This window comes from Pseudorca crassidens, chromosome 8 (assembly GCF_039906515.1).
Source record: "Pseudorca crassidens isolate mPseCra1 chromosome 8, mPseCra1.hap1, whole genome shotgun sequence".
Classification (NCBI taxonomy): Eukaryota; Metazoa; Chordata; class Mammalia; order Artiodactyla; family Delphinidae; genus Pseudorca; species Pseudorca crassidens.
Window position 1 is genome coordinate 91,200,479 of NC_090303.1, and position 9,736 is coordinate 91,210,214.

Genomic DNA, 9,736 nt, shown 5'->3' on the forward strand with positions numbered 1-9,736 from the left:
GTTATTTAACCCCCCTGTGCCTTGGTTTACCATTGGAAAAATAAGGATGATAACAGTGCCTGCCTCTCAAGTTTGCAAAGAAAACTAAGCTTTTAAAATGTCTAGAACACTGCTTGGTTATTAATAAACACGATATCATCACTCACTAAACTAACAAAGAACCTTTAAAATTACTACGTAAAAATCTGGGGCAGACACTGCATTATATTGGGACTAGATCCATGTGTAAAGGAAATAATATGAAGTAACAAGTCCTTTAAATATGTACTTTCCCTTAATTAAAAGCTGTATCCTAAGACTCTCAAACGTAAACCACTTTATTTTAAGAAATCAGTTTTTCTTTGCTCATTTCCCAAATTAGATTGCTAACCCCTATTATTAACAGATATTTTGTTGATAGTCAACAAAGAAGGATGTCTGCAGTGTGTAGGTGCCTGACTAGTCAACCCTCAGATTCTGCTTCAACACCAGCTCATCTAGGCAGCACTTATGCTGGGGATACACAAAGACAAAGCAACATGTGAAGACACGTGCCCTGTCCTCAAAGAGATTACACATATGGCATTACTGACAAATGTGTATGAGTTTATAATGAAGGGTTGTTTCCTCAGTTCAGAAGAAAAAGCATCCACAGCAAAAGTCAGGAAAAATGAAAGAATACTTAATAGAAATGGAAAAATGTATGCTGGTTTTGAAGAATGGGTTTTATGAGTCAAGTCAGAGGTGGCAATTATTCTAGCCAGGGAAGCCCATGAAGTCCAGAAAAAATGCTGGGTATGGTTTGTGGGCAATTTTGGCTGAAGCAGAGGCCAGACCTGGGAGCAAACTTGAATCGGAGTGAAGGTCACTTTGGGGCAGATCTTGAGTCTGCCTTTATTGTCAACCCTGCAGAGACGTGGCAGTGTCTGAAACAGACTGACACGGTGCAGGCAGTATTTAGGAAGATTAATTTGGCAGAGGTATGGAGACAGACTAAAAGAAAATCCTTTAAGAACTTGTCACCTTGTCAGTCTTTGATTCAATAATCCAAACTTTTACAGTGCAGGTAAAATGTATTTGAATGACATCGTCTAAAGTTTGGCCTTTAATAATGTGCTTCATTTCTCATCGTCTCCAACATCCATTTCTACGCAGCCAGGTAGCTCTCGCCAGCAGCCTCTGTACATAGCGTGCTTCTTTACACCTCATAGTTTCTTGCTATTTTTCTGGACTGATAAGGTCTTCCCTGCTCTACTGCTTTTACCCAAACACTATTCTTCAGTCAAGTTCCTCCTGCACCATGAAGACTTTCCAGGTTTACAGTGTGGCAATGAACTGCTCCATCACCTCCAACACCTCTCTCAGAGCTCATTGTTTTAAAAAAAACAAAAACAGAAACAGTGAGTTCTCATTTGGAAGGAATGCAGACTCAAGAATACTGGGTTAAAAATGAGCAGAATCAGATTCCCTTGATCTGTTGCTAGTTAGTTTTCTGACGTTGGATAAACCACCAATGGCTCTTGACCTTCATATTCTTCTCTTTACAATATAGTAGAACAAGTAATCTAAGATCCTGCTATTCTGAGTATGGGATTGGATATTATATTATATAATTGGATATTTATTATTATAATTTTAGGAATTTGGAAGTCCATAGTTAACGTGTCTTTTTTCTGAACAAAATCCATCTTTCTTTTCATTTTCCCTCTTAAATATTGCCATCTTCAAGTGCTACAGCAACTCCACTTTCTTCAAATACTGTAAGTTTTACAAAGTCTTTCACATATATTTTCTCATTTGATGCATATCAGGAACCCATAAGGATAGATATCATATTACTCTGTCAGAGCTGAGGAAGCAGAAGTTTAATCCTTTGATGAAGATGGTGACAACCTTTCACAGAGGCATTTCTATCTTGTCTAGGGTTCTTTCCCCACTCCCTGCCCCGCTTCTGCCTGTCTGTCTGTCTGTCTGTCTGTCTCTCACTGACTCCCTCTACCACTTCCAGAAAATGTACATATTTTATACTTGAGATGAACAAATTTCTCAGTAATGGCAGTTCTGCAATATACTGAAAAGAAGCAAGGTTATGCCCATGCGCTCAGCTGAGACCCTCCTTCAGACATTAGTATTTCCTTTCTTGTATCAGAAGATTTTTTTAGGGAAATCAGGCAAAGGGATGTGAGCCTGAGTCATCCTGTTCAGATATGTTGGGGCTCTGTGGTTTATTTTAAGATCAGTTGTTATTCAGTAATTCATGGCCCTAGTTTTATTTTGGAAATGACTTTCATTTCCATTGGGCATGAATATTTAAGCCAAGATTATTATTAGTTGAGACCAAAGTTTAGCCTATGGAAGTCAGCAAAATATTTTCCAAGACTCAAGGAGAAAGTGGCTCTAGGACATATTAGTACAGATAGTCTGCAAAGCATCTACCACACACCTACACACAAATACACAATCACACACACACATAAGGAAGGAATCAAAGGAAACCTGTCAACAAATGATATATTACATATGACCTTTTGGCAAAGGGTACACACACACACATCTAGAAATGAAAGGAAATGTGCCCACAAATTATGTTTACCAAAATTGCTCCTTGAGATGAAATTTCAGAATAGTCATTTGTTCGTTAGAGAGAAAGAGAAGGAGAGGGGAAGGGAGAGGGAGAAGCAAAAGAAGCCTGGAGACACTGAATACCTTGTTTGTCCAAGGCTAACTTGCAGTAACTTATGCGTATAAAGCAATTTTTCTTTCAAGGATACACCACACTATCCATTTCCTGCTAAATGTGCATAAAGAAATAGACGCAGATGTTGGATAACTGAGTTGGAAATGGAAATGTTCTTCTTATTCCTGGGGTACAAGAGCTCAGAGTTTGCAGCATTTCTGCTTCTGCTCTCTCCCCCCGCCCCCGCACGGGTTTGGGTTGTGCATGAAAAGGGAGATTCTGTGACTAATATCAATGAGACAAAGAAATGAAAGCTCTCTAATCCCTGGGCCAGGCGCCAGCCGTCCCACTGTACGGGGCCACTGGCCAGAAATCCCACTGTATGCTGGGCCCCAAGCCAACCACGATTGGATACAATGAGTTTCACAGCCACTTTTTCAGAGCTGACAGCAAATGTCGGGGCACCAACAGCCTTTGATAAGAGCTCCAACTTTCTCTCTAACATTTCTACCCAATAATACTAAAGCTTTTTTTTTATTTATAAAGCGGTACTCTCTTGAAGATTGCTTAGTGCTTTTAGAGACACAAACTCATTCATCTCAATGCTTATAGTGAGAAGGGGTGGGGCTGGTGGCCAAGACTGGGAAATCAATATTCTCTTCCTGTTGAGAGAGAGAGAGAGGGAGAGAGAAAGAGAGAGAGAGAGAGAGAAATAGGCATATTACTTTGTGCAACAGTTCATTCTGTTATTGAAATTTCTAGACAATATCTCACATGAATATTCTTCCTTAAATTAAGTGTGTGTATCATGAGCTAACTAACACTTGCTGTGTGATTCCTAATGAGTTGTTTACTTAAAATGTCTTCTCTCTTCTTGAGACTGGGGGCTTTTGAAAGGCCAAACACATACACAAACCAGTTAATACGGGCGCCTCTCATTGAACTTTCTGGCTGTTTCAGATTTAAATATTGATTTCTTTCTTTTGCTCTCTCTGTCTCTTCACAATGGCAGCAGCTGTCAGGAAGTTGGGAACTTCATGCCAAGAAAGCACCCAAGAGAATATGAACACCATTAAAATATTTTTTACCTTTTACTATATTGTTCTCAGAAGCTCTTGAGTAGCTAGCTGAATATTGGGTGACCAAGAAGGGCTGCTCCTCCACCGAGGAAACGTTGGATCTGATTTCCATTAGAGATTCTGAATTATTTAGTGGGAATTGAGTGCCCCAATCAGCTGCTTTCTGAGTGGTTGCCTTTAGGCATCCATTCACATTCACTGTGCCTTGAGGTCTCCTTCTCTTGAAAGCAGAGTATGCACAATTTGAAACTTGTTCATTTTTATCTAGAATGGTTGGGGAGAACTTACTTTCCAAGAACTAGGTTGAATATAGTATGCAAAGTGAGGCCTAATGTATTGAAAATTAACAGAAACGTGAGGATCTCATTTAACCACAACCTTTTGTCATTTCAGACTCTTACCATAATGTATTCTGGCATATAATTTTCAGATTCCGGCATATAAGTTTCAGATTTTTCATTCTTTCAAGCTGTAAACAGATGGTAATTGCTGTAAGAAGTTAAATTCCTAGCACTCGTTACCCTGCTGACTTACTGGTATATATTTAGTGGATTGACATTTTTGATTGACACTAGTGCAAATTTAAGTGGAAATCTAGACAAGAAAATAAAAGGTTGGGTTGAAGGAAGAAGCCAGTATATAAATACCTATATATCCCTTTCTATCTCTGTGTACATGTGAAAGACTCATCAAAACTGGAACAATAATACCAACCACTTATTATAGATTTGCCATTTTTTCATTACATAGCATGCTTAGAAAGATATTATAGGGGATGAATTTGAAGAGATGAACAGGGGTCAGATTTATGGATAACCTTGCCAACATTCTTAAGGAAGTTAGACTTTATTTTATTGTTATAGGCATTCCTTGATTCGTTTTAAGCCATAGAGTGCCATATATCAGATTTCCACTTTAAAGATCTTACTGCATTGGGTAGGTAGAATAGAAAGAGTGGAGATGAAGCAAGGACACCAGCTGAGATGATCTAGGTGGGTAACCACGTGCCTGAATAAATAAACCAGCAATGGTGATGGAGGAACAAGAGATTCGAGAGAAAGTCATTGTCAAGAAGCAGTGGCTGATTGGCTATAAATGGTGAAAGGAAAAAATGATCAAAAATAACCCCTAGGATTCCACCTTTGTGGATGATGTTGCCAACTTTTGAGACAGGGGACAGGATTGGACGACTAGAGATGAGTCCACCTTTAGAAATGTTGAGTTCTGAGGTTTATGCGAGATTCAAGTAGAGAGTGTATTATTTAAGCAAAATTTAGACGTATATACATACCACTGTACAAACAGACAATTTTAAATTCCCCTTTTATGCATTTTTAAAGAATGATCCAAAACGATGGGCCCCTTGCTTTAATTAGTCCATTTATAATACTTCCTTAAATCAGTTTGTGCAAGAAGCTCTCAACCCTACAATAAAAATCTTTTCAAGCTAGAGTTTGCCCTTTTAAAAGGGGTGTTTGATTTATCTTTCTGATGCTTCTATGTCCAAAGTAAAAAAGGAGAAACTTAGCTAATGACTAATTCTTTCATTTCTCCCAGACTTGGAGGTAATTATATTTTGGCAGTTCCCCATATCAAAGTGGCTGGAGGAAAGGGAAATCATGCCTTTTAAAGAAAAATCTGGTTATCTGCTACTTAAATGACAAAATTGGTAGCTTAACTAAGTCTTGTTTCCCATCCCATTCCATCCCCCCATGTCCCTTCTCTTATCCATTAAAACAATCATACTAATGACTCTTTAGTAAACTTGCAAGGAGATTTTTGCTATTACCCAAAGCTTACAATTTCAGTGTCTTAAGTTCTGCTTGCTTTTTGTTTTGTTGCGTGCATGTTTGTGAATCTTCTTTCTTGTTTTTTCATTATTTTGTTCTGTTTGGGCTTTCTGTGTGTATGCATGAGAGCATCAGTGCCACCTTAAGGTCAGCACTATTTCCCTATCCCAGCTGGGTGAAATTTCTCTGACATTGATTTTACATGTGCTGGGCTAGGTACTTGTCTCCGGTTATTTTGACATTCCCATGCTCTTCCCTTCCCCCGCCTTCCCTTGCACTACACTGATTTTGGCCTCATCCTAGTTAGGTGAATGAGGGAGAGAGTTGGTGAGAGGAGTACAGTGTTTGGTTTGTGCATGAAAGCTAAAGGATTGGAATAACTACTGAGAAAAAAACTGGCACCAATGAGAATTTTGTCAAAAAGGAAAACTGAGTATATTTGAGAAGTAATCATAGAATAAATATTTCCCGAAAAGCTGGGAAAGTGCAAGGTGATATCAAAAAGATGACTATAAAAATTGAACATTTATTTTGCAAATTAATTCAGGAGTCTATAATAAAAACAGGCTATAATCATCTTCATCTTCCAGGCACTGGGGTAAGCAACTTGCAAATATCACATGTAATTCTCACAAAAACTCTGAGGTAAATGACTCATCCTATTTTTTGGATGAGATCACACAGCTAGAGGGGGTCAAGTTGAGGTCTGAGCCAGTCCTGACCAAGAATATCCTCTGGTTTTTTTCAGTCTTCATCTTCCCAAAATTTTCATTACATTTTTCCCACATCCTATAACATTTTGATCTGTGGGAAATGAATTATTATGATTACTCACGTTTTGAAACTGTAAGTTGCTAGAGAAAAATCATGATGGAATTCAGATAAGGAGATTACTATCTAAAGTGTGGCCTCCATCTTTAGGGATAATTAGGAATGCTCACAGCTTCAAATAATAGAAAACCTGACTGACAGTATCTTGCATAACAAGACTTCTAGAAATAGGTGGTTGCTGGCATTGATTCAGCATCTCAAAGATTTGGGTTCAGTTTGGTGTCTCTGCCATACTGCTGTCCTGCACTTATGTCTACAAGATGGCTATGTCTCAGGGATGGTTCTGGACAGAGGGCTTCTCCTTGAGTATCTCTTTCTCATGGGGAAAGGATAAATCCTTCCAAAGGCCCCCAGAAGACCCCTTACACATTATTAGCCATGACAGGGTCATAAGTGATTGACATGGAAGGAAGATCAGTAAGTTGAAGATGATAGGATTTTTTTTTCAGCCTCTATATGGTAGGAAGGCAAAAGAAATGGAGGTTGCAGAAGGCTATGGGGTAGCCAACAAACACATCTGCTACAACTATTACATGAGAGGCATAGATTGTTCCCCTTATGATATGGCAAACAAATTGTAATTACATGATCTCTCCCCCAAAGACCAAACATAGTTACTTGCACCTCCCTGGGTTTTGGGTTTTGGTTTTGTTTTTTTTTTTAATGCTGAATTTCAGCATCTGTACTGAGTTTTAGGAACATTCTTTAATTTTCTTTAACTAGCTCACTTTATTAATAAAGAGCTGTTGCAATGGAAAATAGTTATTTTACTCTTAATTTCCATCAGATCACATACTTCTGCCTGTGCCAACATTCTATTCTTTCCCTTATACCTTTTATTTTCTACTTCAATCTCTTCCTTTAGAGTTTTTGGTTGCTCTCACCTTATAAACTCAGGATTCTTTGGCAAGATCTATTGATAACTAATTTGTGTACATTGAAATTGACTACGTATTTTAGACATTAACATTTTGTTTCTCTGGATCAAGGAGGAAAAGGTCAAATTAACAGCTGAGAAATATACTGCTTCAAACATTTTTTCTATCATATTAGTTAGAATAAGAAAACACTAACAGCATAAGATATATTTTCGGTAAGTCACACTAATGCCTTATTCAGCCAAATATTTCATCTCTAACAGTGGCACAAAAGATGTGTAGCGTGGCCAAATGTTATTAAAGGAGGGATGTGTGTTAAGGAAGGTTAATTTTTCCTGATTAGCCAATTATATATTTCTTGTTGATGAGTTTTCTAAACCCCAATTGTTCCAGTTCCTATTTCTTTTCCACTTTAAGGTGGGGAGCTTTGAGGGAACCACATGTAATGTCATTCTTTGGGCTGTGTCACTCTAAAAGCCAGTAATAGGAAGACTACTTGTCCTTCCATATGAGCCACATGTCCAATATCAGATTTATCAGTAATAAAGGCAATATTTGGGGCTCTCATTTGCTTTGTCCCTTTTCATTTTTATTTATTTTTCTGAATAGTCTTAGAACTTGAGCTGCAATGTAGTGTGTCATTTACTGTGTCCTTCTTCAACCCCATCAATAAACAACTTACAAACATTATTCCTTCTCTTTCACTCAATAGCTATCTGACTTTATATAAGCCCTTTATCTCACCCTTTTTCTTCTTAAACACTTGATTATCACCATATCCTATGTGCTGTGATATGGATATATATGATATAGATGATACTATATCAGAGGACATAGTAAGGATCTGGAGGCTTTAGATTAACATTAGCAGAAAAAGTATGATAATGAAAAAAATTAATGCACATTAACATAGCATTTACTGTGTTCCGGATGTTGTTAACAGTGGTCCACTTCCTTGAAAGTGTTGAAGATCACTGTAGTCAACATGGTACAGATACTGAAAGAATCACGAGACTTGGATTCTATTCCCAGCTTAACTTTTCTGGACTCCATTTTTTTTTAATTTTCAAAATGAAGAGTTTGAAAATATGCTTTGTGAGGACTCTCCAACTCCCTAATTCTATGATTCCATAGTGTAGTTTGGGCCACTCCAATACCACAAATTCAATTATTGATTGGGCCAAAAAAATTATGTAACAGTCCCTCCTCCTGTCCCCTCTCACTGTAAGGGAATGGATCTCAAATGATCAAGCCAATTGGGTTGTCTCTTTAGAAAGCTAGGTTCTGATTCAATTATCTCTTGCTATGTTGTAATAGGGAAGAACCTTTGTATTCTATTACAAGTTAATCACCAGAGGAATGTTGCCTCTAAGCTTAAATTATACATAATTGCCCATCTCTGGGAACCCTGCCTCCCAGGTAATGAGCATTAAGCTAAAATATCTTTGAGTAGCTCACAGGCCCACCTGTGAATGCCTGCAGGGCAGAGGAAATTAACACATCTCCTCCGGGGGCTGACGGGAACCAGGAAATGTTTGGCTTTACTCCCTCTCCTTTAAATAAAAAGGAGCGTGAACCTAACTCAGGCAAGAAGGTTCTTTGGGAGACAAGTCCGCCATCTTCTTGGTTTGCTGGCTTTCCGAATAAAGTCACTATTTCTTGCCCCAACAAGTCGTCTCTCAATTTATTGGCCTGTCATGCTGCAAGCAGTAGGACCTTGGACTTGGTGAACAAATTTTCGTGCAACCAGCCAGGAGCCTTGCCGGTAAGGCCCTAGCAGCTGCCGGGACCACTTGCCCTGAGCCTGAGGATCTCCCCTTCCAATTCCCCAAAGCGGCACAGGCTGCCCAGCATCGGCAGTTGGAGCAAAAGCCCGTGACAGTAAGGTAAGTCACTCCGGTGTGTACACCCGGGAATGTTATTTCTCTCCGTTTTGGGCTTTTTCTCTGGAATAAGCCGATTTGTTTTCTATTTGAGTGGGGTACCCTGTTGGAGAGAGGAAAAGAGTTGCATTTCCTCTCTGTTTGGAGCTTTTTCTCCGGAATAAGCTGATTTGTTCTGTAGTTGAGTGTGATAGATACCCTGTTGGAGAGAGGAAAGAGTTGTTGGACTTTTACTCAATTTGTGAACTGGTTCATTTGTTTCTTTGAATGCTAGCATTTGTGTGTGCAGGTTGTATTTTGCTTTTCTTGAGTTTGTCTTTAAAAATGGGTAATGTGGGCTTCCCTGGTGGCGCCGTGGTTGAGAGTCCGCCTGCCAATGCAGGGTACACGGGTTCGTTCGCCGGTCTGGGAAGATCCCACATTGCCGCGAAGCGGCTGCGCCCGTGAGCCGTGGCTGCTGAGCCTGCGCGTCCGGAGCCTGTGCTCCGCAACGGGAGAGGCCACAGCAGTGAGAGGCCCACGTACCGCAAAAAAAAAAAAAAAAAAAAAAGGGTAACGTTTCAACTATTCCTAAAGAAAATCCTCTGAGGCGCATTTTGGATAAGTGATCTGATTACAA